Here is a 24,592-nt window from a genome sequence, read left to right as displayed (position 1 = left end):
GTAATACTGTGTATGGGCTCATATGATTAGAATGCTCCTCCAGACAGAAAATAAATACCCTGTACCTAGAAGATGCATGTCAGGCTCTAGCTTAGTATTCTCCCTGACGTGATTGTTTTTTATGTGCAGGGATTATTATTATTATGGTGGAACATTACATTTTGTGATTCCTCTACTTGCCGTCTAAAGTAGTGCAACTCAAACATCAGTTTACAGCCTTAGCAGTTTGTGAGAACTGGGCCTGAGAACAATTAGAATAATGTCTTGCTCCTATTGTGTCCCAGTTTAAGGCTTACCAGGTATAGTGAACAGTTTTTAATGTGATTAAATGGTTCTTTATTGCATTTCTATCTTATTTCTTCTCAAGAGTTCAGATTTGTTAAAAGTAACAATGTAGTGCTTCTGTAAAATTTAGCTGCTACTGTCTTTCGACTCTCCCCACCCTAGTCACTTTCTTGTCAGAGTCCAGTGATTTCTTTACGTTCAAATGTACCCTTGTTTTTATATATTTATATATGTTAACTTTTGTATTTCTCTGTATAGAGAGTATTTGCTGCATTTTTGAGTATTTTGCAATTCTTCTTCCTTTGTTTACCATTGTGGTACTTATTGTATTTGATGCCTCAGGATCTCTCCTTTCCCAAGTGAGACAAGTTGCTACTTTTGTTCTATGTACAATGCTATTTGTATACTTTTCTAACAAAAGAAGAATACAGTTAAAACAATAGACAAGCTAAATATCCATTAAATTTTAAGTTGATCTACAGCAGTTTTCTCGTGGCTGTCAAATGCTAGCCTAAAAAAACAAATATACAGGCTCAGACTTAGATCTCTAGAGAAATTGAGGGGCTTGGTTGTCAGACAGCTGCTGAGAATGTCTCTTGACAGGTCCTTACTCTTTGCATATTTATTTAAAAGACTTGTAAACTGCACCTCACAACCAATGGCAACTAAGGCAGTTTGTAATAAAAACGTCGTGACAATTTAAAAAAAGCATTGGAAAAGAGAAAAATTAAATTCCCTGAGTGGCAGGCAATGGCAAACCACCTCTGAACGTCTCTTGCCTTGAAAACCCTATGGAGTTACCATAAGTTGGCTGCGACTTGACGGCACTTTCTGCCAGCACCAGTGCAGCCCTAAAAAAAGATACAGAAACTAAAAATCCCGAGAAGGCCAACACAGTTATAAGTACAACAATAAAATTTGCTTCAACAAAACTAGCATGAAAAAAACCACAATTACATTAATCAAATTAGAAGTGAGGGAAAATAACTAGCAGTTCAGTCCTAAGCAGAGATACACACTTCCCAAGTATGTAGAAGGGTGCAATTCCGCTTAGGATGACACTATGAGCCAGTTTTAAAAACTCATATCAACCAAAAACCTTGGTAACAAAAAGGGTCTTTATCTGGTACTTAAATCCATCAGATGAAGCTAGTATGGGGAGGGAGTTCTAGGCACGAGGTGCCGCCCCTGAGAAAATTCTGTTCCTAGTTTAAAATGTGGCATACAGATGTCATAGTCCTCTCAGGGGGCACTCTCCCCTGATCTGAAAGGTCTTGATGGCACAACAGAGAAGAGCTGATGCCTATGTCCTATTTAGGGATCAAAGTGTTAAGGCCTTTAGTGACCAGCATCAATATTCTGAATTGTGACCAGAAGACATCAGGTAGCTGACACAATTCTAACCAGTGCTGGGGTAGATATTGGTCAGTAATCCTTTTCTTTTGTAAAACTTGCTTATTCCTTGTACACAGTGTTTTCAGACTGCTCCTTAACCCAAGAAATAGCTGCAGAAATGGTGACCACAGACATCAGCCTGTGGGATGAAACCATTTGCAATATGATTGCTTGCCAACACCCGCCATGCTGGGAGGCGATGCGGAGGATTGAAAAGGGGCAACCTCGGATCCTTTTAAAGAACTTTAAGTCGCTTGAGAGACATTTTCCAGAAACAGAAGGTAAGCAGGCATTCTTCTGAAAAGGAACCAGCTGCCTGCTTGATAAATGTATCTTCTGGTAGCAAACAGATGCTAGGCCATGTTGGTCAAGTTTGAACTCCACAACATACAAAGCTGTCTTATGTCAAATTGGACTGTTTGTCTGTTAGCTCAATAGTGTGAGTGGCAGTGGTTCCCCAGGGTCTCAGGCAGTGAAAAATAATCTTCCTTAACACTTGTAACCTGAGACCTGTTCACGGGAGATGCTTGGGATATTCTGTGTCCGGCCACTGAGCTCCCCTCCTACCTCAATTATGAGCCTGCTCAACAGTAATGGGGCAAGGAGAACTCCCAATTTCTGTAATTGTTGCTGTCTGGCATATTAGCACTAATTTTAAAATAATTGATCCCCTTCCCTGGGCCGGTACAGAACGAACACAGCCTGGCAGATCAGAGCAGGTCTTAGGGAACTCAAAGGTGAAGAGCTTGTAGGTTATGGGCAGAGACTGGTAGGGTCCAGGTTCCCTTTGTCGGACACAAACTTCAGACAGATCATGGTTTTACTAAGCCCTGAACCTAGCTGTGTTGCAGCAAATTTTAGTAATCGTATTTTAGAGGAAGAAATCCAAGAAGAGTCTTGTGGCACCCTGAAAGCCCTCAGTTGTTTAGTGGTGTAAGCTTTCAATGCTGAGAGCCAATTGCATTTGATTCATGTGATGAAATGAGCTCATGTCCACAAAAGCTGCCACCATCAAAATATTCATCTTTAAGGTGCTACAAGAAACCGTTTTAGTTGTGCTGTAACAGACTGAGATAACTCTGGGGGAACGGGTTAGTGTAAAACATAACAGACATGTTTTCAAATCTGACTTCCTTGAGTAACCTAAGAGCAAAATGTTTTTTAAGCCTCTTCTTAGTTGCATATTTTAATTAGTTTGCTTGGAGTCCAAAGGAATTGAAAGCAAACTGGAGAGGTATAGTTTGAAAAAAATATTCTATAAAAAGATGCTGTTACTTAAAACAGAGACAAACAGTACATGCGAGATGAAAAGCTTTCCCTGTCTGCGGATCTTATTTGTGTTTCTCTGTTTCAGATGAACTGCCAACACTGAAAATTTTTGACCTCCCATTCAATTATTCTTATAGAAGAAGGATCAAGCCTGCTGAAATTTACAGCTCTCTCATCAGCATCAAAGATAGTAGAAACTATTCTACAACTCCAAGGTTGATTGAGGCTTTTGTCCCCCCTATCTCTGCACTAAGGTCAATAAATTCAGATCTTTCTTTTCCCCACACATACATGCTTCTAGAAGTTGGGGCTTTGGATTTATATTATTTTCTCATGGGGAAGTGCATTGCCGGAATTTATGAGGAATATAACTCTATATTAAGTGCTGCGTGAGGCCCCAGTTAGTTTTGCTTGCAGTGGATAGTGGGAAAGCAGTGACTGAGTAGTTCAAATGTGTCCTAGTCTGGAAGCAACCCTGACAACAGGAATCCACCAGAAAGTTCGCCTGTGCAAGCCCTGTTGAGTCGAACTAGAGCCACATAAGAATGAGGTCCTGCTTTTGTCCAGCCCTTGTACATTTCAGTCTGGCTTGCGCAAATGAATGTGCTGGTTGATTGCAGCCTGTGCCAATTAGCGTGTGTGGGCAAAGACTGAACAGTAGTGAGTATTTATTAGACAGAATTTCTGTCAATTGCACATAGTCTGCATGACAGTGTTTTCTTTTTGTTTGCATATTTCAGTTCTGAAAGAAATCACTTCCCAGGGCTGAATTCTAGGGTGGAGTGTCACACTCCCCACTATACACCAATAAGTTTCACCTCTTTAAGACAAGCCGAAAAAGTAAGTTCAGCAATTTGCTGGGGTTGGGAGTTTGGGGTAAGTATAGCTCTTGAGCTCTTCAGCAATGTCAATAATGCTTCTTTTAGCTCCCATGCAATAACCTCCCTTTATTTAGGGCTTGCTCAAAACTGCTGCAACTTTGTTTTATGTAGCCTTTATTGGTTCCATTTATATCCTGCTTTTTTGCCTCAATGGGAACTAACATGACATCAAAACAACAATGAAAATTTGCCTGCTGATTAATTTATTAGTCTGCTACATTTAAACAAGCTTACATATTTCCTTAACATCAGTGTAGGTGTCCTTCAAAATAACACGAGTTGCCACTCAGTGCTAAAAAGGAAAGGTAATCTTCAATGCTTTCTTTTTCATACTCTGTTAGTGCTATATCAGAATGTAAATAGCCTCAAAACAAGCATGGCCTGAATTGCCAGCCCCTCTGATTCAAATTTAATTTAATAAACTAAAATTGTCTCCCTGTCTGATTACTATGAATGAGTTTATTGCTATGGTTCCAATGCCAGAATCAGGGACTTTGACAAAAGCGTGTTGGTTTTTTTTTTAATGGCTACGGATGTTTAGTCGATAGGAATTGTTAGGAGATAACTGTCAGGACCCCATCAGAGCTTGGAGAAGATGTCATTCCTCCTGCTGAAGGGCAGAGGGATGCATTTAGAAATTGTATTTCAAAGACTAGACAGCTGCAAGTTGGCTGCGAATTAAACAACTTGGTGTGCAGGGTTTCTGGACATCTGGTGTAGGGTGGCTGCTCTTTTGTGAATTATAGAGATGCCATATATTTACTTTTATACGAAGGGAACTGCTGACACTGGCACTTCATTGTGTGTTTGTGTATAATGCGCAGACAGGTAATTTGGGGAGCATATGGCCATCCCTCCCAACCCTAAGAAATAAATAATTCAGGCAGGGCAGAACTGTGTTGCCTATCACGTTGCCAAAATTAAACAGCGTTTGAGGCACTCATGCAGCCACATTCTAAACTACTGAGGAAGTTTTACATCTTTCAGGCACCATATCTTGCATTTTATTTATTTATTTATTTTTATTTTTATCACGCCCTCAATCCCCTGCCAAGGCTGGGCTTAGGGTGGTTAACAGCATAATACTTAATACATAAAAAGCAGTAAAAATACTAAAATACTAAACTGATCTTTTTGAGCTCTTTCAGAGCAACTGGCTATAGGTTTTCCTTTTCAGCATCTTTCCTACCCCCATGTGCTAGATACAAGTGACAGATATCAGTGAGCTTACTGCACCCAAACTGGGTTACCCGCCTGCCTATGGGAAATTGATCGTGAAGTGGATCCCAAATATACGGAATAAATTGGTTCTCGGTGAGAGACCACTCACAAGAAGGTAAGTAGCTTAGTACATATACAACATCACACGATATGCGCTGAACACAGCTTTCCCCCCTAACCGAGGAGATCTCATACCGGTATAAGCTTGAGAGCAAAGGATTCCCTTCATTGCCAACAAATCAGGTACTGTGCCATTTCAAATACAGAGAGCCTCATCCTGTTAACACTTGCAGGAATTGCTTGCAGTTACCTCTTAAATGACCCCTATAATCCTCAATGAAGATCCACAAGAAGTCAATAATATGGGTTCTCTTTGTTTAGACGGACTCCTACACAGAGAATGTGTGTGAAAGACCTTGCTTTGGAAAGCCTCCTGTCTTTTAAGAACAGCAAAGAGACTGTAAGTTTCCTTGTCTAGATTCTTCTACCGCCTACTGCTAGATTAGAAGTCATCTGAAAATAGGATTGCCTTAAAAAAAATATCTAACCCTGCTCCTGTACCTTTGTGTAATAGCAGCTTGACACACTGAGATTTTGCAAGGGAAGCTTTTTCTGACATGAAGTGATGGAAGAAGTTTTGCCTTCTGTGGGCTTGGAAATCCAGCTCTACCTAATGTTGATGACTGGTAACAATCAGATAATGTTGATGACTGGTAGAAATCCTAGACTACCCTCTATGAACTGTAATGTGTATATATAAAAGAACACTTTACTTAAATTCTGAGGCACATGGGATGCCTTCCTGGGGTGCTTTGGTGCCAGCGACAGCCATTGGGACCCGAGCCAGTTCAAATCAAATCACACCTTTATTTGGCATAAAAAATAGAGTACATATTGAGGTTAAAAGGAGATTTATAAACTTTTGACAGAGATCTTCCTTACAATATTAAAAGTTAAAACTTTAATATAAATCCCAGGAAGCTGGCAACCCCTGCAGTAACCTGGGGATAAATATCACTTAAAAGAAATCGAACTAGCTCCTTATCAGTGCCACCAGGGTAATCTGTCAGTAGGGGTTCGATAACCTGTTCCTGTAAAAGCGAGCCATGCTTACAATGTAGTAGTACATGGGCCACGGTTTCAACCTGTCCAGAGGCACAAGAACATAGCCTTTTCTCATAGGGGACTCTGGTATATCTGCCCGTGGTCCAGGCCATGGGGAGAAAATTTAGATGAGCTTGCATAAAGAGACATCTCAAAAAAGGGGAGGTCAGAGTGCAAAAGTAGCTGGGTAGCGAGCCCGGGGCCGGGTAGATACCCAAGCCAGTTCTAGAATTTGAGTGGGCGTGTGAGCTGGATAACATGCCCCTTTAATGTCTCATAACCAGGCAATGGGAGACAGAGGTGTCTGTGATACCATAGGGGCCTCTGGAATAGTGTCCCATTTCCCAGTCAGAGAAATGCTGGAGAGAGGCGGTAGAGGTGATTCTCTTACACAAGAGGAGCTCTCTCGCCTCTTTCTCTTTACCTTATTTCCTGTCCAAAACAGCGAATGAACATAAGTTGTTTGAGCTAGCAGAAATGGCAAAATTGACTGCTTTAATAAATAAAAAAGACAATGATGAATTTGTTAAGGAGTGGGAGGTATGGATTGTATACTGTAAAAATGAACTCAATATCCAAAATGTTAAAGGTTATGACTTAGACTAATTCTAACTTGCTACAATCTTTTTTCCAATAATTAATGAATGTTAAATATAGAATTAGGACATAAATGCAAAGAGGACTACGAAGATGAATTAGAGATAGATAAAGGAAGAGGGGAAGGCACAGTAGTAGTATAAGAAGAGAATGTTAGATATATTGCAGATTAAATTAGATTTAGAAAAGATTAATGAAAAATGTTAAATGATTGTATTGATACTTGAAAAAACAATAAAAATTTTTTTTAAAAAAATAACAAAACAGCGAATGAACCCAGAGGCTCTTGTGACATCACAGGCTCCCATTTACTAGTTGGTGAATTGCCAGGAGGGAGTAGAATGCAATGCTCACATAAGAGAGCTGTGCGACATTGCCTCCTATAGAGCCATTCCCATCAGGAAATGGGAGACCATCCCAGAGGGGCAGGGCCTCTGGGGCAATCTTTCATGTTCGTTGTTGGAACAGATGGGTCAAGAGTCTCGTACTGGTGGTGGACCCTCTACTGGGCTGTGGATTTTTTGCAGGTGCCCCACAATGCTGACCTCTGACACCAGCCCCCATTGTGATTTGCTATCTCGAGCTGCCCCACTCCCCCCCCAACCCCTTCCTTCATTCTCCTTTCCCTTTTTCTCGTTTTGGCTCCTGTTGCTCCTCATTTACTTACCTGGATGAACACAACACTTTGAATTTACAGAGATCAGTAGCCAGTAATAGAAGCATAATTTAATGTCAGGATCAGCCTCTCTTCCAGATAATTTTCTAGCACCAAGATATAATATACCATATTTTTCTGTGTATAAGGTGCCCCCATGTATAAGACGACTCCTGTTTTTTTAACCCAAAATTAAGAAAAAAAAATAGGGGTCATCTTATACATTGGGGCGAAAGAGGCCTGTCGCCCTGGCCAGCCAGCGTCCTCCTCCTGTGGGGGGGAGGGCACAAGGGGGTGGAGCGGCCTGATAACTGTTCCCTTTTTCAGCTCTGTGAGTGGCGGCGGTGGGTTGCATGAGCTCCGGCTGGCCCTTGGGCAGGTTTCCTCGCGATGTTGTTCCTGCCGCCGCCGCCCTCCTTGCTGGCTCCAGCTCCGGCGCTGGGCAGCTCTCTGGGACCCGGAGCATGAGCAGCGGGGCCGGAGCTCCAAGGCAACTGCTGGCTTCTGTGTATAAAACGACCCCCAATTTTGGGGCAAAAATTTAAAGAAAAAAACATTGTCTTATACACGGAAAAATACAGTATTTGCTTTTCTGTATTTCATGTGCTTTTAAAATCGTTGCTTATTTCTTTTTGGTATTGCTGTCATTGACGGTCCTGGAACATTTCAGTCAACTAAACGACAAAGCTGGTCTCTCTATCTGCTCAGTCTCTGTGCTGTCCGTATAGAGACTGAGATTGTGAATGTTACTGTAATTGTTGTAATGGCAACAAGTTTTCTACTAGTGCTTTCTGTCTGCTGTAATTTGTAAGACATGGACCATGTCTTTTGATGTTATTTTATAAGGAATCAAGTTATGGCCCGTGGCTTGCATGGAAATGGAACTGAACTGAAGTGAGATATTTGACCCTGGCTGCTGTTAGAGTGTAGGTGTGGGGCCAGTGGCCGCCCATCTCCCAAAACAGAAAAAGAAATCCAAGTGTTCCATTTCCAAGAAAGTCCAGCAAATGTAATTCTGTAGCATGTACTAAATGGCAGAGTTGTGCAGCACAGCTTTAGGAAAGCAGGGGCCCACTCAGGGCCTCCATATAAACATTGAGTGCCTTATGCCCACAACGTTTATATCACAGAGAGCCCCTGAGCATGAGGCATAGGCTTGCCAGGCCCTGTAGCTCCACTGGCGGGAGCTTTGCAAGGCTGCGGCCGAGGTGTGCGATGCGCCCCCTCCCCCCGCGCCTACATCTTCTGGTAAACCCAGAAGTGACGCAAACATTCTGGCGATCTCAGCCGAAATTCTATTGTTTCCATAGAGTTTTAGCTGAGGTTGCCAGAGCGTCCGCATCGCTTCCGGGTAAACCCGAAAGTGATGCGCATGCTGCATGCGTCCACACATGCACACAGTGCCTGCCGGCCCTCAGCTGGTTGGCAGGCAGCCCGGTGGATTGGTGGGATTTTACCCTCCACCACTGGGCACTTGGCAACCCTAATGAGGCAGGGTGTGCTGTTTAAGGTGAAACTGGCTTTCTCATTTGTGCATGTATGCTTTCCCCCCTTTTGCTAGTGTTGCCCTAATCTCCAGAAAAGAAAAAAGTCAAATAAAGTTCCTACAGGAGGCCAGCCCTACCTGTTGCATCTAAAAAGGCACCCAAAGATTCCTGTCAACAAATCAAGGTCAGTCACAAGCTGTAGCTCTCCTGAGTGATAACTTGGTTAAGGGAAGAGCCTGAAGACAAATTCTGCCACTGAAAGAACTGGGATAGCATCCTGGCCCACTAATTTCAGTGTGACAAAGAAGCACTGGAGAGCTTTTGGGACAGGAAGTGCCACCATTGCCCTCCAAAACTTTGCCAATTTCAAGCCCTGATGAAAATGCAAATACCTTAACTGTGAACATTTGCATCATTTGGAAAATGACAATGATGCCAGTTCCATGCTCAGGAATAGGGTATTTTTAGCCCAGAGCAGTAATTGTGTTGTGTACTACTTAGAGATAAATAATTATAGAAGGGCCTTTACCCTGGCCAGGTGTGCAGCCTTACCCTCTGCTATTCTAGAGGGGAAATTTAAGAAGATACCCAGGGAGGAGAGATTCTGCCCCTGTAAATCAGGGGACTTAGAAACTATTGAGCATGCCCTCCTGAACTGTAATTTTTACACATTACCCCGTTCTAAGTTTATTGATCCCCTCTTATTGAGAATGGGACCTGACAGGGCAGGAGAAAACATTGAGTTGCTCCTACAAGGGGATAATCCTTCAATCACTTTATAGGTTGCGAAATTTTGCTCGGCAGCAATGAAAATTCGACGGCATAGAACAGTCTCTTATCCCAATTGGCAGAATGTCTCGGTTGTTATTTCTTTTTTTAAGTGTTATAAGACGGACTGTAATTCTTTGTTTGTAAGAATATTTTAGTCCATGTTTCTGGTTTTATCTGGCTAAGGGTCGTAAATAAACAATCTGAATCTGTTGTGTTGTGTTGGTTTTGTTCTGAAGTAATCCTGAAGGCAAAGAAAGAAAGGCTGTGGAAAGGCCTGCTGGGAAGAGGAAATCCTTCTCATCGCACCTGCAGCTTTCTCCAGTAGCAGAGGTGCAGAGGAAGGATGCTGTCCATCCGGAGAACAAGAAAAGAGTGTCGCTAGGCAGGAAAGAGAAGGAAGAATCCCCACTTATTGTGAAGAAAGTACCTAGTTTGTACAGATTTGAACCTAAGGTTAGTAGGAACTTGGGATGGGAGGAATTAAAGGGGAATGTGTGTTACCTTAGTTTCCTGTCTGAAGGTTTCATATTCAGAAATGCACACAGCATTGTAATATTAAAACCTCTCTGTACAGTTGTGGCTAAACAGGCAGGAGGCAAACACTTCTGGCTCTTTTTTAAATTAATTGCTAGATTTTGAGTTTTCCCCACTCTCTGTTCTTTTCTGTTTGGTTTTGAAAGAAAGAAAGAAAAATCTTGGTGGGACTAGTGCCATGTCCCCTTGTTGGTGTGGTATATTCTTGCTCCAGACCTAGTTTTCAGAGGAGGCTTACTTTTCATTTGATAGAACAGCTGGATTGGACCTGGCTTCTCTCCACCTCTCTGCATGGTTTCTTCAGCTGGTCATATCCTGTATGCGTTCACAGAAGCCCTTCTAACCAGTGTTTTTGGGTGGCCCTCTGCAGAAATGGGGCTTGTATGCATGTATCAGGGTTTCCTCCTTTCTCCCATCCTTTCCTTAGGAAAGGGAGCAGTCTCTAGTAGACTTTGGGATTTCCCACCAGGGCAAGCCATTTTGTTTAAAAAGTTGTTTGATGTTATGGGATGCTATAGGAAATCTGTGAATATAATCCACATGTTTCCAGGATGCAAAATTATAACCACATTAATGGATTGCTAATCCTTAATCCAGTTTCCCCTCTGTCACTGTAGCCTGGCTGATTTTTTGGTTTGCTTTTCTTGGTGTTTTCCACATTGTGAAGTATGGCTTGCTTTCTTGAGCACCAAGGTGTCATGGGTTTTGTGCTTATGTTGTGTGATATATTGCTAAGAAGTTATTTGGATGCATTTGTGTATTGACATCTAGTCCCCTAACATGGAAAGAAAGATAAATTAGTGATGTAATGATAATCATGTTAATTGATTTAAAAGACAGAGTCTATCTTGGGAATGACCTAATGAAGAACTATAATTGGGGTCGCTAGATAAGAATATTGGAAACTGAGTATTTTTCTTTTTCTAGTACTATTTGGGTGGCTTTGAAGCCTGGTAAGGTGACGAATAGGCAAGGCACAACAAAAATATATAGATTGATATTATCCATTGTTATTTAGCAAATCACATTAGGTAACAGTTTGTTTCTATCTTATTAATTGTTTGAGAATGCATTGAGCCTTCTGTGACCCAAATTCCTTGTGGTTGTCTAGGGCGCAAATGATTGTGTTGTGTTTGGCTTGCAAGAAACCGTTCAGACACATTATTTGACTCTAAATACATTTCTCTTCCTCCATCTAACCCCACCCTGTTCCTTTCTTTCTTTCTTTAGGTTCCTGTGAAAGAAAGAAGCCCAGGAAGAATCCAAAGCCAATTCCAGGCTGCTTTAGAAGGTTTGAATGTTATAATTCTGGCTTTGTGTACTGCCTGGTCTGGTGGCATCCATAATATTTTCTAGAAAAAAACTGACTTGCTTGTTCTGACCTTGCTCTAGGCTCTGGGGGTTTGAAGCACTTTGTGTCACCCCTAGCACAGCTGATGGACAGTACTACTTTGACTTTCCAGCCTTCAGAGGCCTATGGACAAAGGAGTGACGGAGAAAGGTTGCTATACAAAACCTATCTGCTCCAGGAATCTGTAAGTGATGGCAAGCAGATTGTGTGTCTGGTTTACTAGCAACAGTTTTGCACACCATGGCACAGAGGCGATGGAAACAGGGTAGAAGAAGAGTTGGTTTTTCTATGCCGACTTTCACTACCACTTAAGGAAGAATCAAACTGGCTTACAATCACCTTCCCCTCCCCACAAAGGAAACTAACTGTACACGCATATCCCTTTTGTACCATTTTAACCATTCATGGCTTCCCCCACAAAATCCTGTGTAGTTTGAATTGGGTGCTGATAAACCTCTGCTGGAGGTCCCTAGCTGCTACCCAGGAACCACCATTCCCAGATCACATGGGAAGAAAAGATATCTATTAAATCGGTTAAGTCTGTGAAAACAAAATTTGGAGGGGTGCTCCCGATGTGCCAGTTGCTATACTTTCTGAGTGTGCGTTTTGGTGGCCCAGGTACAACAACCAGTAATGCTGTGGCTATGTAACCACTGTCCCCGCTTGTCCTCTCCAGTCTTCAGAGAAGGTGCGCCTGCCAGAGTGTGGCTCTCGGACGTCACAAGTGCCCGTTACTAGAACAAAGCCTTCTTCGAAGTTTGTGGAGTACAAAAGCAGCACAGCAAGTCTGTTCATGGCGGGTAAGTGTGGCTGGTCTCTGCTGTTGCAATCATCTGGTACAAGGCAAAGGCCTGTGTCTTGAAAAGCCGTTTCTATCAGTAGGTCATCTAGTCCAGGGTCATCTAGTCCAACCCCCTGCACAATGCAGGAAATTAACAACTACCTCCCCACCCCCACACACACCCAGTGACCCCAACCCTCCCCCCGCCATGCAGGATCCCACAATCAAAGCACTCCCGACAGATGGCCATCCAGCCTCTGCTTAAAGACCTCCAAAGACGGGGACTCCAACACCCTCTGAGGCAGTGCATTCCACCATTGAACCGCCCTCACTGTCAGAAAGTTCTTCCTAATGTTTAGGTGGAATCGCTTGCCTATTAGTTTAAATCCATTACATAAATAGAACTAGCAGCGGCAATTATAAGCATGGATTCCAAAAAGCAAGAAACCACAACAAAAGGATCTTAAATGCTATTAAAAGTTTGGAGAAACCGGACAGGGTTTGTCTGGTGCTGGAATGCTAGCAGAGATGGTTGTAGGCCCTTGTGCCTGTGGAGAGATCTCCAGAGCCTGAGTGGTGAAAAAGGCCCTCTGTTTCGTAGCTACCCACATTACTCAAGGAAGAAGGAAGGGTAATATAGAGAAGGGCCTCATATGAAGAACTTAACTGATGGGCAGGCTCCTGCAGGAATAGGTGGTCTTTTAGCTACCCAGGCCTCAGCCCATTTTTGGTGTTAAATCTTTATAACAGCTCTTAGAATTTGGCTTGGAAACAAACTGGAAAACCAGTAGAATTTTTTTTTTAACACCAAGCAATATGTTTAGCTTTCCTATTCTGCACAAGTTGAAATTTCTGAGCATATTCCCAGGACAGAATATTACAGTATTCTAACCTCGATTTGTGGAACGCCTCTCTGTCCAAGAAGGGGAGCAGCTCCTGCTCCAACCAGGAATGAGGCAAAGGCTACAGATGCCACACGTGCTTCCATCAGCAACGCTGAATTTAAAAGCCCTGCAAACTTGTTCTTTCAAGCATGTATATCTTATAAGGGCAACTGATGCTGAATGCATCCATTTATTTATTTTTTGGCTCAGGTTATGACCTTAGTCTTCATCAAATATCAAAGAGCGAGTCCAAGTACAAGCAGTATTGCAAGCAGATCGCAATCCGGAAGGAGGCTGCAGTAGCTCAGGGTGATCTGTCAACTGATAGCAGAGAGCCGTGGCTCATGAAAGCAGTTCAGAAATCAGAGGAGAAACTCCTATCCCCTAACCCTCCTCCTCCCTCCCCACTCATCTCTGAATGCAGCGAAGAGCCTTGACAAGATCTTACATAAAGCTGAAAGAGTGGGCAGGCTTCTGTTGCACATGTGGCAGCCCTGCCCCAAAGGAGATTACTTTTTTTTGTACAAATGAGGCTGGATGCTCTCAGGCTTAAAATCATTAAAATGCCAATGTGAGGGTCTCTGTGTCTCTGCTTTCCATCACCTGCTTTGTTATCAGTGAACTCGTAAAAGCAGTTCACACCTTCTGGTCCCAGGCGCCTGGCCTGATTGCCCCAAGTATCTCCCCCCCCCCGCTGTTCTTCCTGTCAGTACTCCCTCAGGCCGATGCGGCCTTGGAAGTGTGATAGCTTCAGCAGACTTCCTGGGACTTGTTTGATGTTTTGTATTATGCCAAGCTTGTAACTTCCCATAACAATAAGTGTGAACCCCAGTGCCCCTGTGCCCTGGAGTCAATATATTCTGTAAACCCGATAAGCCCCTCACTTGCAACTTTCTACCTGTGCCTGTCTCATCTCCTGATGTCTTCAATAAATCTGTTGTTTCCTTACCAACGCCTGAGCAATTGATTTGGAGAATTAGACTCAGAGAGGGGGGAACTCTCACATTAAGTTGCAAGTCTTTGCCTCTCGGACTGCAACTGTACCTGTTGGGACAGAATGTCAGCCGACGAGGAAACCACCCCTACCCCAGAGGTACCGGAGGAACCGGAGGTGCCGGAGAAACCGGATCCCAAGGAGGAGGGCGCCAAGCCAAAGATACCTAGGGGTCCCATCCCCGACCAGGGCCGGGAAGGACGCCCCCGGGGACTCTTCAACAACTGGCTGGACTCTCCCAAAGGTTGGTCTCTGTCACGGACTGCGGCGAAGGAACGCCGGTTGGCCTTCCCCAGTACGGGACTCGAGGGGGACCCGGCGCGCAAGGAGGCCGTAATGGAGGAGGAACGGCGGCAGTGGCAGGAGGACCGCCAAGCTATGCAGGAGCAGATGGAGACCATGCAGCGTGTGATGGGTGAGATGGCAGCGGCCCTCGATGCACTGAAAGTGCAACCACCCACCGGCAATCCCCCGGACGGGGCGCCTGCAGCTCCTCCCGCACCTCCTAGCCTTCCGTCCCGTCGGGACCTGAAAGTCACGTATGACGGTTCAGGGGACCAGTTGACCTTTTTTATGGTCCAAGTGGACATTTTTATGCGAGAACAAGGTCGGACCTTCACCTCCGAGGAGTCCCGGGTGCAGTACGTGGCTTCCTTACTGCAAGGGGAGGCGGCCGCCTGGATGGTGTTGCAGTATGAACTCCGCTCGCCGGTGCTGCGAACCCTGGACGAGTTTATGGTAGCGCTCCGAAACCGTTTTGAGGACCCGACTCTGGGTGAGCGGGCTAAAGCCTCCCTGATGCAACTGCGCCAAGGGACCAAGTCGGTGGCGCAGTATGCAAGTGAGTTCCAGTCACTGGCTAGCCGAATTCTGGACTGGAGTGAGGCCACTTTGGTACAGTGTTTCAGGGAAGGTCTCAACCCGGACCTCCAACATTGGGCCTTCATGCAAGGGAACCCCCCGGATGTGGAAGGTTGGGTTCGCCACGCTGCGGACATTGAGAATCGTAAACAACTCCTGAATTTGTCTAAGCAGCGCATCGGACGAGACCCGAAACCCCGGAGTGACCGGGGCCGAGACTTCCGACTGGGAGGGAGCGGGGGTCCCTCGGCCGCTGAACGCCGCAAGCGTTTTGAGACCGGGGTCTGCCTGACCTGCGGGGGAAAGGGACACTTTGCGTCACAATGCCCCTCTCGTTCGGGTCGTCCCAACCCCCCTCGCCAAGCCCCGACCGAACCGCAGAAGGCGGCTGCCGAGGACCCACCCCGCCGCAGGAGCGGACCACCGGGCCGACGTTCCGGCGCACCCTCCGCTCTCCATGCGCGCCCCCAGGATGGAGCCTCCACCTCTACAGGCCCAACGGGGTCCCGGATTACAAGTACTACTTTTGATTCGGACGGATCCCCGAATGCCACCACTCCATCCCCCTCTTCCAGCGAGGAGGAAGAGTGGGAACAGCAGGCAAAAAACGCCGTCGGTCTGCTGTAGAGGGGGCTCCGCAGCAGACCGCCCCTGTCGTTGTGCAAGGAGCTCCACCGATGGTAAGCGCCCAAGAGGACAATGTGTATGTACGTGTTCACCTGTCCCTACCCAAAGGGGGTCCCAGTTTAGAATTCCCCGCTTTGGTTGACTCGGGGTGTGCCCGCACCATGATTAGTGAGGAAGCTGCCAAGAAGCTGGGAGTCCGGCGCAAGCGGCTTCCGGGACCCCTTCGCTTTTCCCAAATGGACGGGAGTGATTTTAAACGGGGCCCAGTGACCCACAGAACTGCAGCCGTGATTATGTCTGTGGGGGAACACTGGGAACGCTTGTATTTTACCATCGCCCCTATTGTAACCCCTGTGGTGTTAGGGATGAACTGGCTACGGGGACACAACCCCTCCATCGACTGGGTTAAACGGGTGCTCTCGTTTCCCGAAAACCCCTGTGGGTTACATGACAAGGAACGGGTACTCAGGACTCCGGCTGCCGCATTGGTAGGGTCCCCCACCCCAGCCTCCGTTCCTCCTCAACTGCCCACTGAATACTCGCAGTTTGCTGATGTCTTTGATGTTAGGGAATGTGACGAACTACCTCCCCACAGAGAGACGGACTGTGCCATCGAAATTGTGGGGGAAGGCAAGCTGTCTAAAGGGAAGGTCTATCCCATGAGCCCTAGTGAGAAGGCGGTGTTACGGGACTATCTGGATGCCAACTTGGCGAGGGGTTTCATACGCCCTTCCAAGGCTCCTTATTCGGCCCCAGCCTTCTTTGTGAAGAAAAAGACGGGAGATTTGAGACTGTGTATTGACTTTCGTAGACTCAACGCAGTCACCCAGTCTAACGCTTACCCTCTCCCTCTTATTCCCGACCTTCTAGCACAATTAAAGGAGGGCCGAATCTTCACCAAACTGGACTTGGTGGAAGCATACCACCGCATTCGCATTAAAGAAGGAGACGAACCCAAAACGGCCTTCTCCAGCTGTTTTGGAATGTTTGAATACCTAGTCATGCCGTTCGGACTTTCGGGGGCTCCCAGTGTCTTTATGCAATTGATTAATGAGGTTTTACATGATTTGCTGTTTCGGGGGGTGGTGGTATTTCTCGATGACATCCTTATTTACTCTGAAACCATGGAAGAACATGTGCGTTTGGTGCGAGACGTGCTCCAGCGGCTGCGGGAGCACAAACTGTATGCTAAAGTGTCCAAATGTGAATTCCACCAACCTTCCATTACTTTTCTTGGGTACGTGATCTCCCACCAGGGTTTGGAAATGGACCCCGCTAAGGTCCAAGCGGTGTGGGATTGGGAAACCCCCACTACCCGTCGCCAACTTCAGCAGTTTTTGGGGTTCGCCAACTTTTACCGCAACTTCATTCCTAACTTTGCCCAGGTTGCGCTTCCCCTCACTGCCCTGTTGCGTACCAAAGACAAGGGGGCTAGCGCCGCGCTTCCCTCGGCCCGTTTGCAATGGTCCCCCCAATGCCAGCAGGCTTTTGAACGTTTAAAGCTACTTTTTTCGTCCGAGCCCGTTTTGGCTCACCCGGATTGCACCAAGCCTTTTGTGGTGCAAGTGGATGCCTCGGATGTGGCCATGGGCGGGGCCCTATTGCAAAGGGATGAAGGGGGGCGGTTGCGACCATGCGCCTACTTCTCCAAGAAGTTTTCCCAGTCCGAAATCAACTGGGCTATTTGGGAGAAGGAGGCGGCAGCGGTCAAACATGCCCTCACCATATGGAGGCACTTTTTAGAAGGAGCCGAACTGCCATTTGAGGTGTGTACCGATCACAAGAATCTTGAGGCTCTCAAGGGAGCTAGAAAGCTCAACGCCAAACAGATTCGGTGGGCTCAATTTTTCGCCAAATTCCGGTTCACCCTCAAACATGTCCCTGGCAAAGAAAACGCCCTAGCCGATGCTCTGTCACGACTTCCCCAGTATCGCAACGATTTCGATCGCCCGGTCGACTCCCTGTTCACTCCCGAGCAGCGGGGGGAGGTCCCAAGCTTAGCCGTCACTACCCGGTCCCAAGCCCATCAACCAGGGACCCCCCCTACGCTCAAGGGTATCCCGGAAGCTTTCCAACAACGACTCCGGAACGCCTCCTTACAGGAGGAGGAGCACCATCTCCTCCCCACTGGCATGGAACGAACGAACACCTGGTGGGTACAAGGGGGAAAGCTATATGTCCCATCTTCCCTTCGCAAAGAGGTGTTGGGACTCGTACATGGTGCCAGGTTGGCGGGTCATTTTGGCTTCATAAAGACTCTTCACCTAGTAAGGAGGCAATTCTGGTGGCCCGGTATGAGATCCGATGTAGAATTGTATGTGCGCAGCTGCCCCACTTGCGCCACAGCCAAGAAACGGATGGGAAAACCCCCCGGGCTTCTCAAACCGCTTGAGAACCCCTCCCGTCCCTGGGAAGTCATAGCCATGGATTTTATCACCGACCTACCTCCCAGTCGGGGAAAGACGGTTCTTTGGGTAATCACGGACCTTTTTTCCAAACAGGTCCATTTCGTTCCATGTGCGGGTCTTCCTTCGGCCCAGGGCTTGGCCAAACTATTTGTCACGCACGTCCTCAGACTACACTCGATCCCGAGGAAGGTCCTCTCCGACCGGGGGGTCCAGTTTGTAGCCAAATTCTGGCGAGCCTTCCTAAAATTGATGGGGGTGGAGGAACAGGGCCTCTCTTCCGCCTATCACCCCCAAACTGATGGTCAAACTGAACGTGTAAACGCGGTGGTAGAATGTTATTTGCGTTGCTATGTAAATTTTCACCAGGACGACTGGGTGGACCTGCTGCCATTTGCCGAATATGCGTACAACAACGCGCCCCATTCCTCTACCGGCTTTAGTCCCTTCCAAGTAATATACGGGACGGAATTCGGTCCTTTCGGTTCCGCCCCCGTCACGCCAGATCTCCAGTCCACCCCTGATCTTCAGGAGTGGATTCAGGTAGTTCAATCTACCTGGCCGTGGCTGCTCAAAAACCTTGAGAGGGCAAAAAGCAAGTACAAGGAACAGGCAGACAAACACCGGTCTCCGGGATGGGAACTTAAGGTGGGGGAGCAAGTTTATCTGTCCACCAAAAACCTCCGCTCTCTTCGTCCCTGCAAAAAACTGAGCGACCGTTATGTGGGACCTTTCCCCATTACCAGAGTGATCAACGAGGTTACCGTGGAACTAGAACTCCCAAAGACCCTCAAAGGAGTCCATCCGGTCTTTCATATAAGCCTCCTCAAACCTTATGTGGCAGCTCCCCAGTTCCACCCCCCTCCTGAACACGAAATTCCTACCGTGGTGGGAGGGGATACCCATTTGGAAGTGTCCAAGGTTTTAGATTCCAAATGGAAGAAAGGGAAACTGTTTTACTTTGTTCGTTGGAAAAACCTTGGGTCCGCGCACGACGAGTGGGTGGCCGCACCCCACATGGCGGCCCCTCGCTTGATCCGAGAATTCCACCTCGCTTATCCCGATAAGCCTCGCCCTCTCGAGGACCCCGGAGGGGGGCCTTAAGGGGGGCAGAATGTGAGGGTCTCTGTGTCTCTGCTTTCCATCACCTGCTTTGTTATCAGTGAACTCGTAAAAGCAGTTCACACCTTCTGGTCCCAGGCGCCTGGCCTGATTGCCCCAAGTATCTCCCCCCCCGCTGTTCTTCCTGTCAGTACTCCCTCAGGCCGATGCGGCCTTGGAAGTGTGATAGCTTCAGCAGACTTCCTGGGACTTGTTTGATGTTTTGTATTATGCCAAGCTTGTAACTTCCCATAACAATAAGTGTGAACCCCAGTGCCCCTGTGCCCTGGAGTCAATATATTCTGTAAACCCGATAAGCCCCTCACTTGCAACTTTCTACCTGTGCCTGTCTCATCTCCTGATGTCTTCAATAAATCTGTTGTTTCCTTACCAACGCCTGAGCAATTGATTTGGAGAATTAGACTCAGAGAGGGGGGAACTCTCACAGCCACATCTTCAGTTTGGCTGCTTGAGTTGTCCTTGTGTGTAGAAGCAAGTGCTATTAGCGTAGCTGAATTTGTAAGAAGAAGAAGACAGGAAGAATTACTTGTGATAAAATGACTCCTCCAGCCCTTGTTTTTTTAGCCCATGGAATGAGGCAGCTGGCCCAGGTCTCAGGCTCTGGACCAGTGGTTCCCAAAGTGGGCAATACCACCCCTGGGGGGCACTAAGAGGCAAGAGGGCAGCAGGGGGGTGCTAGAGGTGGGCCCCTTCAACTGTGTTGTTCACTAATTTTCAATAGATCAAGCTATGGCACCATGCTGGCAAATTTGGTGGAAACCATCAGAATTTTCCCCCAGACTTTGAAGAGCTGGTACCGCTGGATCAAATTCATCGGTTTTGTTGAATAAATTTCAACTAAAAAGTTTTAATTTGATTTTGAATAGATGTGCAATTAATGGGTACTGTTTTGAAATTTTATTGTTAATACCTTCTTCAGTGAGTCATGCAAACCCCTATTTTGAATAATGTTTTTTATAGAATAGGGTAGGAGGCGCTGGGGTTGAGTTTGTGGAACTAAGGGGGCGGTGGCCCGAAAAGTTTGGGAACCACTGCTCTAGACCCACAATGAGGAGTTTGCTTCTCCAGCTTTATTCTACTCTTTTCCCTTTTACAAATAGGTGTTTGCTCTCCACTGTCCCCAGCAGGCCACTAATATAATTGCATTCTAATAGCTTGCTGTAAGACTGGGTGGTGGTGGTTAAAATCCCCTCCCAATCCAGCCAACGTGGAGGTAAGGGGAAATTTCTTAGAAATCTCACTGGGTAGAAATATTCCCAACAAGTCAAGTTCTTCTTGCTTCTCTCTTATACTTTGATAAGCATGAGATGAGACTTCTTCTGTGGTTCAGAGCCTGAGTAATGCCAGTTTCAGAAGAAGAAACATCTTTTAGGATTATAAGCAAACAACTTGCCAACTAGCGCCCGGTATTGAACCTTCTGTACCTGGGTAAGGTAGTTGAGAGGGCATTCGCCGAGCAACTACAGTGGTTCCTGGATGAAACATCGGCTCTAGATCCCTTCCAGATAGGCTTCTGACCCGGTCATGGGATGGAGATGGCTCTGGTCGCCCTGACAGACGATCTCAGGAGATAGCTGGATCGAGGCGGGTCAGGGAAGCTGATTTTGTTAGATCTATCAGCAGCCTTTGACATGGTTGACCATGATCTTTTAGACCACCGCCTTGCCGGCATGGGGATCGGGTACAGCCTTCAATGGCTGCACTCCTTTCTCCAAGGTTGGGGACAGAGGGTGGCACTGGGAGAGGTGGTGTCGCAGCAGCACCCTTTGGTGTGTGGAGTGCCACAAGGAGCGATCCTCTCCCCTATGTTGTTCAACATCTACATGCACCTCCTTGCCCAGCTGGTTTGGAGTTTTGAGCTGGGGTGTCATCAGTATGCTGATGACACCCAGCTTTATCTGTTGGATGGACGGCCATCCGGATTCCGCCCCGGACACACTGGCCAGGTGTCTGGACGCTGTGACTGGTTGGTTGAGAAAAAGCAGGCTGAAGCTAAATCCAGCGAATAAATCCAGCGAAGACGGAGGTCCTGTGGCTGGGGTGGTTTGGGGGTCTGTGTTCTGGCTCCCCGCTCTTGACGGTGTGCAACTGACATCTGCATCCACCGTCAAGAGTCTGGGTGTGATTCTGGATACCTCCCTGTCTATGGAGGCCCAGGTCGCAGCAGTGGTCAAGGTGGCTTTTTTCCATCTACGCCGGGCCCGGCAGCTGGTGCCCTATCTCTCCCGCCCTGATCTAGCCACGGTGATCCACATGATGGTCACCTCTAGGCTAGACTACTGTAACTCGCTCTACATAGGGCTGCCCTTGAGACTGATTCAGCCGCTCCAGCTGGTACAGAACGCAGCGGCGAGACCCATTTACTGGGGACTCGCCCCGACAGCATATAAAGCCAGTGCTCTGCCAACTGCACTGGCTCCAGCTGGAGTATCGGATCAGGTTCAAGGTGCTGGTTTTAACCTTTAAAGCCTTACACGGCCTGAGACCTTAGTATCTTCCAGACCACCTCTCCTGGTATACCCCCTCCGAAGAGCGGTGCGGTCATCTGATAACAACTTACTGGTGGTCCCTGGCCATAAGAGTGTGCGGCTGTCCTCGAGAGTCAGGGCCTTTTTGGCCCTGGCACAGGCCTGGTGGAATGCTCTGTCTGGTGACATCAGGACCCTGCAGGACCTCAAAGAGTTCCACAGGGCCTGCAAGGCAGAGCTATTCCAGGCCTATGGTTGAGGACAGCCGTGAATATCATCTGCTGGCCTCCCTATCCTCCTCCCTGTGGGTATATTAATGTCAACTGAGGGGTAACCTACTGAATATTTTTGGCAATATGAGCAATGTTTTTATATTTTGTAGTTTTGCATTTCAAATTTGGATTTTATTGTTTTAAATTCAGTTTTTTGGCTAATTTTATTGTTGATTATATTATTGTAATTGTATGATGTTACCCTCCCTAAGCTGGCTTTAGCTGGGGAGGGTGGGCTATAAATCTCTAAATAAATAAATAAATAAAATGGATACAATTGGTAAAAGCCTGCAGTCGAACAGCAAAAGACTACGGCCTTTGAGCGTAGAGAAAATGAAATAGAAATAAATGTAGTCTTCTTTCCCTGGGTCTAAAACAGGCAAGCGTATCATAATGGGTCCAGGTTCATTGATCAGGCTATGTTCATCTCAGTTTTACCTCCTTCCTCCATTTGGCGGGTCACCTGGCATCCAATCCTGTGCCAGCGTGTGCTTCCTTCAGAGTTCCCATGGAGTCTCTAACATGCTCTGTATAGCTCAAGCATGACTACCTCACACCAAGAATGTCTGTTCCTTTCATCCAAGGTAAGGCTGCTGCTTCTACAAACCCTCAAAACCATTCCCATGTAAATTCACTAGGAAGGGAAGAGAAGAAACTAGAACCATTTGGTCACTTTGAGGCTGGATGTTCTCCATAACATAGGTGCACAAAGCGCACTCATCCTGTCTCTTGGGTTGGCTTCATGATCACACCAGCGGCTGTATTGCCCCCAAACTCTGAAGCTTGGAAGTTAGAAGGAATTGAGAAGGTGGTGGTAGGGAAAGTGGCTGTTTCTTTTGACAAGACTTCCACTAAGGGCAGTTTGAGCTTAACATAAGAACATAAACCAGACCAAGGCCCATCAAGTCCAGCAGTCTGCTCACACAGTGGCCAACCAGGTGCCTCTAGGGAGCCCCAAACAAGACGACTGCAGCAGCACCATCCTGCCTGTCTTCCACAGCACCCAAGATAATAGGCATGCTCCTCTGATCCTGGAGAGAATAGGTATGCATTATGACCTATTGGTCATGATGGTATTGGTCAGTAACCTTTGAGCATTTACAAGGGGTAAACCCAACAATTATAAAGCAAGATGGGGTTGTTGTTTTTTACACAAATACCTGGGGAATGACATCATCTTACCACACTGATACTTAGAATCATAGAAGCATAGCATTGGAAGGGACCTCCAGGGTCATCTAATCCAACCCCTGCACAATGCAGATGGCGATAGGTAATGAAATGGAAGAATCAAATTACTCTATAAAATTTGAGCAGTAAAATCTAGCAATAAATTCAAAGCAATAAATAACAGAAAAGTCAAATATCCTTTGGTGAAACAATATTGAAGCTGAATTGATCTAAAAGCAGAATCGATGTACTTACCGGTACTTTATTTATACCCTGACTTTCTCCTAGTAGGGAACCAAAGCAGCTTATATTGTTCTCTCCTTCATTTTATACCTACAACATCCCTGTGGTGTAGGCTAGGTGAGAGAGAGTGACTGGCCCAAGGTCACCCAGTAAGCTTCCATGGCAGAGTGTGGATTTGAAACTGGGTCACCCAAATCCTAGCCTAACACTCTAACCACTATACTGCAGTGGCTCTCTAACCAACTTTCAATACTGATAATCCAACAGGAAGCCATAAGTAAAATGCCTGGACACACAGCGTTTTTCCCGGACACACTGTCAAGCAAAACTACTTTCAGCCTGCAATCTTGGCAGCCCCTGGGTGTGACTTAAGGTACCTCTTGGTGTTGGTCAAGCCAAATTTGAATGGGAAGCTACTTTTCACATTAGAACAGAACAAGGCTCAAACAATATTGTACCAGCTTGGTTTGATGAAGGGCATTTGCAAGCACTGGAATTTTACAGAGCTCATTCCTCAAACAAAATTGAAAAGGCAAGCAGACCTTCAGATATATGGAGGGCAAATGACCCAATGGACGTTTTAGGTAGTGCAGAAATGAGTAGGGAAGCATTTCAGTCTCCGACTTGTCTAACCTTGAGGTTGTGGTGTATTGATCCTTTTCTTGAAAGCCTGCTTTTTTCATCTTCTGCTGACCTCATGAAAGACAGAGATGGAACATAAGCAGGAGCTTACTTGGGTCCCAGTATGGCCTTCTGTTGGTGAGGTGTTATGACTCATAACTGGGCCGTGCTCTGAACCAAAACTGGGTTGCACCTACACTGATTTTCTTTTGGGAATTCTAACCACTGCCCTCCACTGCCTGGAACCGGAGCTACAAGAAATCCCTTTCAAAGGCATAATTGCGCTTGTGGCAAGAAAAGTAGAGAATAATGTTCCCGACTGCACAGGCCAATGCTCTGAGGGGTGCAAATCTGTTTTACTTCTTGAAGATTGTGAATATTTCTATAATCAGGAAAGAGTTGAGTTTGATAACAGAGGCACAGGTGCTGTAGAAAAGGTAACTTTTTACACTTCTGTGATACAGGGTTGGTGTCAGATTTATTTTATTGCTGGACTAAAACTTATTTTTTTACAGAATTCATGGCAGGCTGCAATAAGGAAATCTGAATTGGCTTCTGACCTTTCTCGCAAAAGCTAATGCATGATAAATGTAT

At 46.3% G+C, this 24,592-nt stretch overlaps 1 long non-coding RNA gene across 1 annotated transcript; it reads left to right on the top strand.

Moving 5' to 3' along the window:
* The first annotated feature begins 5,432 nt into the window (after window positions 1-5,432).
* On the top strand, window positions 5,433-9,956 carry LOC130487490 (uncharacterized). The gene is made up of 3 exons (XR_008933786.1): window positions 5,433-5,511; window positions 8,969-9,078; window positions 9,902-9,956. It is a non-coding gene; the product is annotated as an uncharacterized LOC130487490 (long non-coding RNA).
* Window positions 9,957-24,592: the final 14,636 nt, after the last annotated feature.

The sequence above is a fragment of the Euleptes europaea genome, chromosome 14, assembly GCF_029931775.1.
Source record: "Euleptes europaea isolate rEulEur1 chromosome 14, rEulEur1.hap1, whole genome shotgun sequence".
NCBI lineage: Eukaryota > Metazoa > Chordata > Lepidosauria > Squamata > Sphaerodactylidae > Euleptes > Euleptes europaea.
The sequence above is the reverse complement of the archived record's forward strand: the minus strand, read 5'-3'. Positions and strand labels throughout refer to the sequence as shown.